This window comes from Sphaeramia orbicularis, chromosome 11 (genome assembly GCF_902148855.1).
Source record: "Sphaeramia orbicularis chromosome 11, fSphaOr1.1, whole genome shotgun sequence".
Taxonomy (NCBI): Eukaryota; Metazoa; Chordata; class Actinopteri; order Kurtiformes; family Apogonidae; genus Sphaeramia; species Sphaeramia orbicularis.
The window spans coordinates 15,098,772-15,111,365 of NC_043967.1; the positions used below are offsets into that span (position 1 = coordinate 15,098,772).

The window sequence follows — 12,594 nt, forward strand, 5'->3', positions numbered from 1 at the left end:
AATTAGTTGTTTTAGCAGTTACAAGAGCCATATGTCAGCAAAATCATACCAAAAAAAGGTGTATTTATAACTTATATAAATGCTTCTATTTGACATGCACGTTTGTCATCTAAGAAGGTGGGACAAGAAAAAATGCCATTTTAGGAGGAGTTTGAGATCTTTTTGGTATTTTGAATATTTTGGAACACATTCTACTACAACTATATTTATATTTTGTTTCAAGACAACAATAATTTTCACAACAAGTGCATGTGTTGGTGTTTTATGCATGGATTGTACAAATTTTTTTTGGGTGGGGCAGAAAATATCCTCAAATTCTGGAATGACCCGTCTACTTTTCGTTTTGTAATAATTTCCACAGATTTGTGTCTTCATTCGAGAAAATAATTTGTTAAATGACAGTCAATATGGCTTTCAAGGTAATCGTTCTACAGCTCTAGCCTTAATGAACATAATAGAAGAAATCACAAATGCAACAGATAATGAAAAAATATACAATGGGAGTATTTATTGATTTAAAGAAAGCATTTGATATGTCAGATCACAACATTTTATTTTCAAAATTATTTTCACATGGTATGAGAGGAGTTGTTTTAGATTGGTCAACAGACTAAATTATGTATAGTTTGCTGGAAAAAATCTAATTGTTTAAAAATTGAATGTGGAGTTCCACAAGGCTGTGTTCTGGGGCCAAAATGATTTATTTTATATATTAATGATGTTATGTAATACATCAAAAATAATGCAGTTTATTTTGTTTGCTGATGATACAAGCTTTCTTTGTTTCAGGAGATGATTTAAAAACTTTAGTACAGAAAATAGAGAATGAGATGGTTCAACTCAAAAATGCTTTGATATAAACAAGTTATCTGTGAATTGGAATAAAACTAAGTTTGTGGTGTTCACAAATAGAAAAAAGGAAAAATATGTTTCATTGTCTGTTAATGGTGATATGATTGACACGGTTTCAGAAATTCCTTTTTTGTGTGTAACAGTGGACGATAAATTAACATGGAAGCCACATATTGCTTATGTTAAAAAAAAAGTTGTCTAAAAATATTTCTGTGTTGAGTAAAGCAAAATATGTGTTGGATTATAAAGCAATGAGAATTTTATATTGTTCACTTATTCTGCCATATTTGAGTTATTGTATTGAAGTATGGGGCAACACATATATGAGTAACACAAAGCTATTGTTTTTATGACAGAAAAGAGCAATAAGAATCATGTATAATGTTAATTTCAGGGAACATACAAATGAGTTGTTTATTAAATCAAGATTAAGTTTAAAGAGTTGGCTGGATTAAGGACATTGTTGATTGTGTTTAGATTGAGAAACAGACTTTTGCTGCAAATTTGCAGAGATTATTTGTTTTGGTATCACAGGGTGAAAAACACAGAAGGAGGTTTAATTTTTAACAGCAAAGGGTTTGGACTAATGTAAAGTAAATGTGTATTTCTGTTGAGGGTGTTAGGATGTGGAATTCTTTGGCAAAAGAAGAGAAGAGCTGTACAAGTATTTTTCAGTTTAAGAGGTTGTATAAGGAAAGAATAGAGAAGCTTTATAAAAGCATGAAATAAAATAAGTTTACTTATGGATGTTGGATTTTTTTAATTCACATTGACTATCATGTAAACTGTTTACTGTAATAACTGTAACAGCAACCTATCTGATGGAAGCAGATGTCTGAAGAAAGGGGCAGGTATTATAAGTTTTCTTCATCCTGCTCCTTTCCAATCATTTAGGTTGGAATGAATAAATAAAATGAAATGAAATAAATTCATTATATTGTAAAGAGTCTTGAAGGACACGCTGTATATGTCTTTTTATGCACATATTGTATGTTGACTAACTCGTCTTTCTATTACCGGGTGGCCTTTCAGAATCCAAATGTACCTGGTAACCATCCGTAAAGCCCACTCTCATCATACTTCACTATTTACAGAACAAACACTTGACAACCCACTCCACAACAAGTGCTTGTTTTTCCAGTGGCCTGCCCGTGAACCCACATACATGGACCAACGCACTTTTTTATAACATGTCTGACAGAAACGAATAGAGTCAAACTACACATTATAATCACAAAATCCACATAAAACACACACAGACAATGATCAAACTGTATGACTAAGGAAAAAGATCATTATTTTTCAAAAAAAAAAAAAAAATCTGCCTGCATTGTGTTGTTGCTTTAAATATTTCCAGTTGCCTCATTCCTTGAACAATCCTCACAATCACATCAATTACAGAAAGTTATATGGGTTATAGGTCTGCTGTTCCCAAAATGGGTCATGGAGCTGTTTTTAATGGGTCACCAACTGTCAGAGTAACATTTATAACAGTATGACGTGTGAATGAATTCTCCTACTTAGCACAGAAGATGAGATGGAAAAGTTTAAGAACAAAAATAAGATGACAATGTAAAAGATGCAAAAATAACGCGAAAAACACATGGGATAACGTGGAAATAGTAAACATAACATAAGCTGCAACAACTTTAAAAACAATGTAAAAGATGTAAAAAGACACAAATGACAAAAATGAAAAGAGGCAATAAAACAAAAACAAAATGAAAACAATGTAAAAGATGTAAAATGTCACAAAAGACAAAAATGAAGAGGCAATAAGACAAAAACTAAATAAAAATGTAAAAGATGTAAAAAGAAACAAAAGACAAAAATGAAAAGAGGCAATAAGACAAAAAATAAATAAAAACAATGTAAAAGATGTAAAAAAAGGTGAAAAACACATGGGATAAGGTGGAAATAGTAAAAATAACACAAGCTGCAACAACTTTAAAAACAATGTAAAAGATGTAAAAAGAAACAAAAGACAAAAATGAAAAGAGGCAATAAAACAAAAACAAAATGAAAACAATGTAAAAGATGTAAAATGACACAAAAGACAAAAATGAAAAGAGGCAATAAGACAAAAACTAAATAAAAACAATGTAAAAGATGTAAAAAAGGTGAAAAACACATGGGATAAGGTGGAAATAGTAAAAATAACATAAGCTGCAACAACTTTAAAAACAATGTAAAAGATGTAAAAAGAAACAAAAGACAAAAATGAAAAGAGACAATAAGACAAAAACTAAATGAAAACAATGTAAAATTTGTAAAATGACAAATGATAAAAATTAAAAAAGGCAATAAGACAAAAACTAAATGAAAACAATATAAAAGATGTAAAAAGAAACAAAAGACAAAAATGAAAAGAGGCAATAAGACAAAAAACTAAATGAAAACAATATAAAAGATGTAAAAAGAAACAAAAGACAAAAATGAAAAGAGGCAATAAGACAAAAACTAAATGAGAACAAGTGTTGCCAGGCACAACAAACCCCACCCCTCACACTTACTATAGCTTATTTTGGCATCAGTCCAGCTGATGTCATCATGCCTATGCATGTGCTGATGTCAGCCTATCAACTGTCTCTGTATATGTGTCAAGACTGAAGTAAACTGAAACAAAATTGATGTTTTTATAGACATTTGAAATTTTGCCCATTATAAGTAAATGGGAAAAAAAAAAAAAAAAAAAAAAAAAAAATCATAAAACATTTGAACTTTGACCTACTTTTCCCAAAATGTAATCATACCTATTCTGGGTCACAGGCAATATATAAACCCAGTTTGGTATGAATTCAACCAATAGTTTTGCTGCTACAGTGTTAAGAAACAAACAAAGAAACAAACAGACCAAAAACAATACCCCTTTCCCCCCTTTGGGTGGGGTGGGGTAATAATGTAAAAGATGCTAGAAGACAAAAGGAGTTGATTGAGATGTAATATGAAAATGATATAAAAGACACTGATGGAAGTGATGTAAAATAGACAGTATTTTCACAGCAGACAGGATTTTAGGCATTTTATAGGTCTGTATTTCCAGAAACTTGGGTTGGGGTCCAAAATGGGTCGCAGCGCTGTTTTCATTGGGTCACCTACAAAGTAAAATATACTGTTGTTCATAAAGTTTGGAATAAAATATTTTTTACCTGTTCTCATGAAATGATTGTTACAATGTGATTTATTCTTGATAAAATGTAAGTGTGACTCAGTCTGTAACCATTACACTTGGTTAAAGGTGGATACAGATGTGTAGAAATGGGAATAAAAACAGGAATTTGTCTGAAAACAAAATTATTCCGACTGGACAATGGTGATACATACCAGTGGCATGATGTGAGCTCATTTTTCTAGTTGAAGTAGAAGAGAGGGTTCAAATAAGAATGATGCCAAAGATTCAACACCATAAAAACACAGCCAAAAACATGATGAAACAAAAACGACATGAAAAGATGTGACAAGATGAAGACGATGAAGATGATCTAAACATAAAAAGGAAGCACTGGAAAAAATCCAAATCTTACCAAGTGTATTTTTTTCATTTCTAGTCAAAATATCTCATCACACTTAAAATAAGACATAATCACCCAAAGAGTAACTTTTCAGTGAGATATAAGAACTGACTTTTAGCCAAGCTCTTGAAAATCTTATTTTAAGAAATCTTACCAAGATGCTTGAATTAAGCAAAAAAAAAAAAAAAAAAAAAATCTTGAATTAAGCAAAAAAAAACCTGCCAGTGACACAAGTGAAAATTATCTTGGAAAGATTTCTTGGAATAAGATTTTCAAAAGTGACTTTTTCAGTATAAATCCGTCATTAACTGAACATAAACCCAGTGTCTCCATCCACTGTCATAGATCCAACTCCATGGGTTTAACTGGTGGTAGAAGATGATGGTGTTTCCACAGTAACTACGGAGGTCTCTGAACGTCCAAATGGGTCATATCTGATGACCATGAAAAGATGAATAACTGTATTTTACATCATTTATTTACATGCATTAATAGAATTAGCGGATCAACAGGTATTACACAGTTTAGATCAGCAGACAGTTTTGGTCAACGGCAGATGTTTGGGTCTTTATGGGTTAAATATTTAAGTATCTATTACTTGGATGTAAATTCTCAGTTCTGTATTTACTGTTAAATCAGAGATAGTTCATTCAGTTCATCGGTTGTTATCATCTGATTGATAGACATCTTCATTCTATCACTGTTCTATTAAGCTTTAAAACTCCAGTGTTGTTCGACCTCTGACCTCTCTCGAATAGCTTTAGTGTAGCTGTAATCTTTATACAGTATATGAGAGTCTAAAGGTCACACACATAAAAGGGTGTGTATGGACAGATACGTTACGTTTCTATACATGAGTAAGAGTCCACAAACAGGGTGTGTAGTGCAGCATTATATAATAACAAGGCAATATGTAACAACGTAATAATTTTTCACCTCATTATGTAATAACACTGCATTTTGTCATAAAATTCTGGAACGCAGTTTGTAATAAACTTTGGCGCATTTTGTAATAATGCAAACGCATGCTCCATTATAATGAATACAGTTACATTTGATTTAGGTTGGGCCAGTGAAACATCCTCCTAGTTTTTTTTAAATGAATTCTAATTAAGCTACAATGCTTAATGTTGTTCTGCTGGTATGTGTTTACAGTGGATAAAGTGGATGGTATGTGTTTCAGTGGATAAAGGTCATGTGGTCTGATGAGTCCAGATTGACTCTGTTCCAGAGTAATATATGCATCAGGATGAGAAGAGACGTGGATGAAGTGATTACCCATCATGCCTAATGCCTAATGTACAAGCCTGGGGGGGGCACTGTTATGGTCTGGGGTCGGTTCAGTTGGTCAGGTCTAGGTTCAGCAGCGTTATGTGTCTGTAAAAAGACAGAAATAAGTGCTGTGAAAATACATAAACTTATTGAAATGATGCCACAGCAAATGCATGAAGTAACGCTAAAGACCATCCAACAAAATATTAGAGTGATGGACTTCTTTTTTGGCCAGACTGTATATGTATATGTATATGTATATGTATATGTATATGTATATGTATATGTATATGTATATGTATATATCAGATGTTCCCAACCTTTTTTGGCTCGTGACCCCATTTTAACATCACAAATTTCTGGCGACCCCAGACATTCAAAACAGAGACTTTTTTTTGTTGCTAAAATTAATTTGTTTTTGATCATGTATAGTTTGCTATACTATGTTGCAAATAAATGTTAATTTTAGATGACATTTAGGCTATAGAATGTATATTATTATGGACGGAGGCAGAAAAGCCAGGTGTAGATTACTGCACAAAGTGAGAATTTTATTTTCCTTGGTCAGGATATGTTCAGTCAGTCCAGCTTGGATTTACAAGACTGACAATTAATACTGAGAAAAAAACAAAGAATAACTCAAACTATGAATTATGAAAGAGCTGCAGCATCTGAAACTGACCACAATGAACATTTCAAAGATAAACAGTACCACAGTGCTTCAGTTTCAGCTTCACAGTTTGTCATGTCTTACATATTGGGATTGTCTCTCTCAACTCACCATATATTTTTTATTAGTGAGTTGTTTTTTTTTTTTATTTTATTATTTTTTTTTTTTATCAATTACTAGAAATTTCAGGTGACCCCATTCAAATTCCAGGCGACCCCATGTGGGGTCCCGAACCCAAGGTTGAAAAACACTGATAAATATGTATATGTGTGTGTATGTGTGTATATCAGTGTATATGTATTTGTATATGTGTGTGTGTGTGTGTATGTGTATATATATATATATATATACACACACACACACACACACACACACACACATATATATATATATATATATATATGTGTGTGTGTGTGTGTGTGTGTGTATATGTATATGTATATGTGTATATGTAAATAGTTGAGAAAATGGCTGTTATAAGGCCTGTGATGATCTGGCAGCAGATCCAAGGTGAACCCCACCTTCGTCCTTACGTCATCAGGATAGGCTCCAACATTGCCGTCATCGTCACAAGGACTAAACCGTTTGAAAAATGGATGGATATTGCTGACATTTCACATCGAAATGACAGTTTGTTCTAAGCTCTGCATGATTTTCACATATCCTATTTGATCTCAGGATTTTAATTTCACCAAAAAGTGAGGAGTTGGTGCTCCAAAACAATTAATTCCATGCGTTTTCCACAACTCTGGATGATTTTTATCCAACAACACAGAGATTCAGCATCATCATCATCTTAATTCCAGATCATAACTGGGAAATGATTCATTTTTGTTTCCGTTTCACTAAACCTCCTACAGCTGATCATTATGTTCTGCTGTAGTGCTTTCGGCTATTTTGTCTATCCGGTATCCGTGTTATCCATCATCATTTAATTTCTGAAGCTAAACAACAAAATAATTCTGTTTTTCCTGTAAACTACTTGAGAAACTACTTGACTGCTTTTGCTGTCAACAGGCAAACTTAAACACAATGAGCAAACATCACAACAACAAGTGCCACTTTTGATTCTGTGGGGGCTAGGGGGATATGTCCCCCACTGATTGCTCCAATAGGCGGCGAAATTCCATGACTTTACCAGGTTTTTTTTATGCTTATATGAAACCTGCACGAGATTATGTTAAAACAAGATCATAAACCTCAAGGATCACAACCTGCCCCACTCCAATTCAGTAAAAAGAAAAGGGTTTCACATTTAAGCCAAAGTCACCACTGTTGTGAAATGGACGTTGAACTGACTTTATTTTCCTTCCTCTTATCCATGAGAATGGGCTTGTGTAGTTCTGTGTTTGTATTTGTTGTATCGCTAATGATGCAGCGACCAGAGGCAGAGAAAGAAGTGGAGAAAGGTATCAAAGTGAGGACAGACTTTGACAAATGGGCACTTTAATGAAGGGGAAAAACCAGCAGGACGGCCTGTGCTGGGCCGACTTTGGCATCGGGCCACTGAGAACCACTGTACCGTGTCTGCTACAGGGGCAGACAAACAAAGCAGAGTTTCCTAAAACAAGAGGAGGGCAATGAGAGAACAGTGTGACTCAGACGTGTTACAGAGGGCTTTGTACAATGAGGACAATGGACTGAATGAGGATGCATCCTGTAGCATCTGAGGACAAATGGACATTAAATAATTCATTTTCAGGGTTTTCTCTAGGTTTTCAGGTAAGTTGGAAACAGCAGAATATCTGCATCTATACCATATATGGGTGCTTCTATGAAACTGGGTACATTTGGTACCTGGCGCTTTTTAGACCTAATAATAAAAAAGAAATTTAGATATATTTCCCCCCAGGATGTAGAGAGGGGCAAAAAAGTATTTAGTCAGCCACTGATTTTGCAAGTTCTACTTAGAAAGATGAGAGAGGTCTGTAATTTTCATCAGAGGTACACTTCAACTATGAGAGACAAAATGAGAAAAAAATCCAGGAAATCACATTGTGGGATTTTTAAAGAATTCCTTTGTAAATTATGGTGGAAAATAAGTATTTGGTCACCCACAAACCAGCCAGATTTGTGGCTCTCACAGACCTGTAACTTCTTCTTTAAGAAGCTCTTCTGTCCTCCACTGGTTACCTGTATTAATGGCACCAGTTTGAACTGGTTATCTGTATAAAAGACACCTGTCCGCAGCCTCAAACAGTCAGACTCCAAACTCAACCATGGCCAAGAGCAAAGAGCTGTCCAAGGACACCAGGAAGAAAATTGTAGACCTGCACCAGGCTAGGAAGAGTGAATCTACGGTAGGCAAACAGGTTGGTGTGAGTAAATCAACTGTGGGAGCAATTGTAAGAAAATGGAAGACATCCAAGACCATTGATAATCTCCCTCAATCTGGGGCCCCACGCAAGATCTCATCCCGTGGGGTCAAAATGATCACGAGAACGGTGAGCAAAAATCCCAGAACTACATGGAGGGACCTGATGAATGACCTGCAGAGAGCTGGGACCAACGTAACAAAGGCTACCATCAGTAACACACTATGCCGAGAGGGACTCAAATCCTGCAGTGCCAGGCATGTCCCCCTGCTTAAGCCAGTACATGTCCAGGCCCGTCTGAAGTTTGACACAGAGCACATGGATGATCCAGAAGAGGACTGGGAGAATATCATGTGGTCAGATGAAACCAAAATAGAACTTTTTGGTAAAAACTCAACTCGTCGTATTTGGAGGAAGAAGAATGCTGAGTTGCATCCCAAGAACACCATACCTACTGTGAAGCATGGGGGTGGAAACCTCATGCTTTGGGGCTGTTTTTCTGCAATGGGGACAGGACGACTGATCCATGTTAAGGGAAGAAAGAACGGGGACATGTATCGTGAGATTTTAAGCCAAAACCTCCTTCCATCAGTGAGAGCATTGAAGATGGACCGTGGCTGGGTCTTCCAGAATGACAATGATCCCAAACACACTGCTCGGGCAATGAAGAAGTGGCTCCGTAAAAAGCATTTCAAGGTCCTAGAGTGGCCTAGCCAGTCTCCAGACCTCAACCCCATAGAAAATTGGAGTTGAAAGTCCGTGTTGCCCAGCGACAGCCCCAAAACATCACTGTTCTAGAGGAGATCTGCATGGAGGAATGGGCCAAAATACCAGCTACAGTGTGTGCAAACCTGGTGAAGACTTACAGGAAACGTTTGACCTCTGTCATTGCCAACAAAGGTTATGTTACAAAGTATTGAGTTGAACTTTTGTTATTGACCAAATACTTACTTTCCACCATAATTTACAAATAAATTCTTTAAAAATCCCACAATGTGATTTCCTGGATTTTTTTTCTCATTTTGTCTCTCATAGGTGAAGTGTATCTCTGATGAAAATTTCAGACCTCTCTCATCTTTCTAAGTAAACTTGCCAAATCAGTGGCTGACTAAATGCTTTTTTGCCCCACTGTACCTAATGATGACCTCAGATAAATGCAAAAAAATTATACTCTTGCTCTGAGCCATCCCGAAATTTATGAATTTTTTTTTTTTTATCAAATATTGGGGCCAAAAATAGAACTAAAATTGGGACAGGAAAAACTACCTAGGTGTCAGTGCGTTTTATTTTGAAAACATGGCTGTAAATGGTCTTATATCGTGCTATAAATAAAAACACTGTGTTAAATTTGAGGATCCCAGTGGTTTTTCTAATCCAGACATGCAGGTTTTTCATGAATCTCAGTCTCATTACAGGTTTTGTGTGTAACCTATCGTGTCCACTTGCGTTACATGCAGAACCTGCCCAGTTAACGCATATAAATCACAAATGATTTTGCAACAGCGGTCATTTTTGTGAAACACTCTGCCTTGCATAATTAGTTAAATTCCCAAAATGTACTTGAGAGAAAAAAAGAGATATTCAAAAAAATAGTAGCACGTAATTTTTGTGTCCTTTTGACCATGTTACATGCAGATTTTTGTATTAAATATAATGTAAAATACTATAAAAATATGTTTTATCTGAAAAATAGTTTCTCTTTTATCTTAGTAAATATTTCTTTTTTAAAATAGACCCAAAGTGCTTCATAAACTTGCTTCATAACATTAATCTACATCTGGTTTAAATTTTTAGCCCCCATGTCCTGTTTTTAGGGACTAGTTTCATAGAAGCACCCATATGTGAAAGAAAGCTTATTAACCCATAAAGACTACCTTCTACTACTTTTGTGGCAGTTCCCAAATGATTTTTTTCTGTATTTTTAACATTTACTATGTGATTTATCACCATGTATCATAAAATAATCTTCAGTATTTTGCATTTTTTCAGTGAAAACATTAAATATTTCTAATACTTAATTCACTGATCATATAGAATTCATTAAAGCTCAGATTAAAGTTGAGCATTATTATGACAAACTGAAAAAACTGAGGAGTAAGTGACTTTTTTGTAAAATCTATCATTAACTGAGCATAAACCAAGTGTGTCCATCCACTGTCACTGATCCAACTCCATGGGTTTTACTGGTGAATCAATGTTGTAGAAGATGACGGTGTTTCCATGTTCACTACGGAGCCTCTGAACGTCCAAATGGGTCATATCTGATGACCATGAAAAGATGACAAACTGTATTTACACCAATTATTTACATGTATTAATAGGATTATTGGGTCAACAGGTATTAAACAGTTTAGATCAGCAGATGCTTTTGGTCGTTGGTGGATGTTTGGGTCTCTATGGGTTATAACACTTATTGTACTAAAGTCTAGAACTCAAAAGTCTCTTATAGTATTTTCATTTCAGCATTTCCCTAAGTTTCTTGTGCAGGAGAAAAGTATGACTTTCAATATAAACATGTAAAGCAAGAACACAAACAGAGGGATGTTTGTGTTTGAAACATGTAAAGCAAGAACAAACCTTAAAGACCACTGTGTTTCTGTTATTGGAGTCAAATTATGCAACCATTTGAAGGATGAAGTGAAATTGTGAAGCTTGTTGTCGAGTTTTAAAAAGCTTTAATTTGTGAAATTCTCCAGGTATATGAAAGTACAATGATCTGTAAGTGACTTAAGAAACGGAATGTAGACTAATTTGTGTTAATGTTTTATTTGCTGAAACTTCAGGTGTGGTGATGGAGTAAGGATGGGAGTAGGAGAAGCAGAAATAAGCCTTTTTCAGTTACCAATTGTGTTAATTGTATGTTCTTTATATGTATGTGTTTTTGTGCATAACTGAAATAAAAATATTCATTCAATTTCAAAAATTTTTTGTATATTTGCATTTTTAGTACCTTACCTATGAAAATATGAAAAAGCAACGGCAGATGGTCAGAGAGTCGGCCTGTGACAGAAGGGTCACCAGTTTGATTCCCCGGACTGCCTGATGTGCCTTTGAGCAAGGCACGTCACCCCCTATTTGCTCCATGGGCACCTGGCATGGCAGCCCACTGGTCTCCTAATCTGTGTTTCTGTATGTTCAACTACTGACGGGTTAAAAGCAGAGATTCAGTTACAGCATGTGTTGTATGTCCACATGTAAAATAGACACTGACAAAAAAAGACTCTTGATTAATTCTAAAAAAAAAAAAAAAAAATAAAAAAATTAAATTGGTAAAGATGAACACTACAGACCAACATCAACCAACAGATCTGAGGAGAGTGAAACCCACTTTAGTTTACATTCGTTTGACTTAGTGGTTTCCCAAAATAGCTTGGATGCTGCACCTACGCCTTGTGATGGTAGAAAAGCATGTATTTATTTTACTTCCACCACAGTTTGTCAGTCTGTGTCTAGTGTTTCAGACAAATCATTCCGATTTTTTTGTCCCAGTTAACACTGAACAGTAACTACACACTGCGCCCATTCTAGGTCAGAGGTCAAGGTCACAAAAAATTCCCCAAATTCCAACTGGGTCAAACATCATTTAATTAGTTTCTAATTTCCCACATAGGAGTGAACACTAAAGACCTAAAGGTGTCAAACTCATTTTAGTTCAGGGGTCACATACAGCCAAGTTTGATCTCAAATAACCTATGAATAAAAACACAATTTTTCTCTTTGTTTTAAAAAGTAAAAGTGCCATTATTATAGTCTCACTACACATGTACATTACAACTTACAGATCACAATGAATCTACAAATACACAAAACATTTAGTAACAGGCAGAATATTGTTAAAATTCCACTTATTATTTGATTGTTTATGGTTTAGTTTTAGATAGTTTGTCATTGTAAACATTTTCATCATGTAATTTGCCTTTTTTCTTTTAATCAACTGTTTTTATTGATTTTAATTTTCAGTTTGAAAGAATAA

At 34.7% G+C, this 12,594-nt stretch overlaps 1 long non-coding RNA gene across 1 annotated transcript in view; it reads left to right on the forward strand.

Annotated features, from left to right (window-relative positions):
* The window catches only part of LOC115428664 (uncharacterized), a 17,873-nt gene continuing 5,279 nt past the window's right edge, over positions 1-12,594 (forward strand). The window contains exons 1-2 of the long non-coding RNA XR_003936667.1: positions 1-275; positions 4,905-4,909. This is a non-coding gene — a long non-coding RNA (uncharacterized LOC115428664). The remainder of the gene's footprint in view (positions 276-4,904; positions 4,910-12,594) is intronic.